This window comes from Penaeus japonicus, unplaced genomic scaffold, assembly GCF_977035675.1.
Source record: "Penaeus japonicus unplaced genomic scaffold, GWHDUDI00000001_assembly GWHDUDI00000042, whole genome shotgun sequence".
Lineage (NCBI taxonomy): Eukaryota > Metazoa > Arthropoda > Malacostraca > Decapoda > Penaeidae > Penaeus > Penaeus japonicus.
Window position 1 is genome coordinate 404290 of NW_028234444.1, and position 2500 is coordinate 406789.

The following is a 2500-nucleotide window of genomic DNA, read 5'->3' on the forward strand; positions in this document are numbered from 1 at the left end:
AAGGGAGGGAGGGAGGGAGGGGAGAGAGAAGGAAGGTAGGCAACGCTAGCATTAATCTCAACCCCCCCCCCTCCCCTGCCTCCCAGCCGTCTGTGAACCTTGGCCATGGGCGGAAAGTGAGAGTATGTGCGCGAGTGTGTATATAAGGCAGCTGCAATGTCTTCGGAGGTACCAGTAACTTCTCAACCATGTCTCTCAAGGTATGTAGTAGAAGGAGGCTTGTTGAATCTGACCTTTTTTTAATTTTTATTTTATTTTTTTTATTATCATCATTATTGTTTTTTTTATTATTATCTTTTTTTGCATTGTGATTTTTTTTTTTTTTTTTTTTTTTTTTTTTTTTTTTTGGTGAATGACTTTTTTTTTCTAATTCATTTTTCATTGTGAATTTATTATTATTATTAGACTTGGAATTAAATTATTTTTCATTTTCGTTTTTTTCCGCATCGTGAATTTGACTTACTTTTTTATTTTCGTTCTTTTTCATTTCTTTTTCTTTGTATTGTGAATTAAATTTTGTGAAATCGATTTTTTTTTCATACTAATTTTGTACGGTGAATTAGATAAATTCATCCCATTCTTTATGTTTTTAAATGTTTTTCCTTTATCCCTCGTTCAATATATATTGATATTCTTCTTCACCTTGAATTAATATTCAAATTATGAAGGATAGTACATTTTTTATATATTTTTTTATATAGATTTATGCCTTGATTACCAACCCTTTCTCTTCATCAGATTGCAATTCAGAAACACATTTCCAAAGATCTTATTTGTTTGTTTTCTTCTTTCTTCTCCAGATCGCCGTCATCGCTTGCTTGGCCGTCGTGGCCTTTGCTGATCAGTCCCCCTACCCCGCCCCCCCAGTCTACGGCCCCCCCGCCCCCTACCACCCCCCTCCTAAGGCTTACCACCCGGAGCCTGAATACCCTGATGTGAGTACAAGTATTAGTAGTATAAATATTAGTAGTATAAGTATCAGTAATTAAATAGTATCAGTAGTACAAGTATTAGTATCATAAGTATCAGTAATACAAAATCTGTAGTATAAATATCAGCAATTAAATAGTATTAGTGGTAAAGGTATCAGTAGTATAAGTATCCGTAAATTATAAGTATCAGTAAATAGATATAAACAGATAAGTATAGAAATAAGTATAACAAATAGATAGATATCCACAAGAAAATATTGCATAAGTATCATCATAAGCAAAATTTAGTGTCCACGTTGACTTGAAAACAAAAATACGATAAAATACGTTTGTTTCTAACTAACCGTAGATTGTGAATTTGTATCTATACTTAAGGTTCCCAAATTGGGTTTTCAAGGGGTATGGAGCTTGCTGATATCAATAGTTATTATCATATGTAGATAGATACATAGATATATGGAGAGATTGACATAGATATAGATACAGATATAGATTTCTTCCATATATGGTTTCAAACACTAGCAACATTTACAAAGGACACACGGTTGGTGATGTTGCGCTTGAAATGGTCTTTACTCGATCAAAATTTTGGAACTATTGATCTAAATCAATTTATATTCATGTTGATTACTTTCACATTTTCCCTCTCTTCATCCCTCTTAGGTTCCTCCCAAGTACAACTACAACTAACGGTTCGGCCGACCGGCTACCTCCGCGCCAACTTCGGCCACTCGGAGTCCCGCGACGGCTACAAGACCGAGGGCAGCTACACCGTGGACCTCCCCGACGGCCGCAAGCAGATCGTCAAATACGTGGACAACGGCGACGGTCTCGTAGCTGAGGTCACCTACGAGGGCGAGGCTCAGTACCCCGAGTACAAGCCCACCTACAAGCCCGCTCCCCCCGCCTATGCCCCCCCTCCCCCCGCCTACAACTAAGAGCGACACTTCGAGTCTGAGATCGGAAGTCATCCAGTCTCAACGACCCCTATAAGAGAAACAGAGCCTATTTTGTTATCTTATTTATTGTGCCATTGGCAGGAATGTGCTAATAAATATTTTTATATATAACTCAATCTTTTAGTTACACGATCTATGCGAGGAAGAAAGACTTTCATCTTTTCATCTTCAAAAACGTTACAATAATAAAAAAGGAAATCATATTCCTCATGCACTATGCCTACTGGGTCTCAATACATATAAGATTCGTTGATTGATAAAGATATAAACACTTTTTAAACATATCTCGCATTAGATTCTAAATATTTTTCAATTATAACCACTTATTCACGGAGAGAAAAAAAGAACACTTGGTACACGAATTGGTAACTGAAACCCACTGGAATTCATATGCTCTCTTCACGGACAAAACTCCTGTAATACATGCTCCGAATTCTATCTCGAACAGTCCTATGATAAGGCCTTCTTGTCCGTTACGTTAAAGGGATCAAAGATTCATAAACTTTATACACAAAAGACTTTTATGCGTGACTAATAGTAAGTTAGGAAACTGTAAAATATGCTACTTTATAAAGAAGAGGGGATGTTGTTCTCATAATGAGTACATTG

At 36.6% G+C, this 2500-nt stretch overlaps 1 long non-coding RNA gene across 1 annotated transcript; it reads left to right on the forward strand.

The window, feature by feature from the left end:
- Positions 1 to 176: 176 nt before the first annotated feature.
- On the forward strand, positions 177 to 2002 carry LOC122249000 (uncharacterized). The gene is made up of 3 exons (XR_015190789.1): positions 177 to 200; positions 801 to 935; positions 1596 to 2002. It is a non-coding gene; the product is annotated as an uncharacterized LOC122249000 (long non-coding RNA).
- The last annotated feature ends 498 nt before the right edge of the window (positions 2003 to 2500 follow it).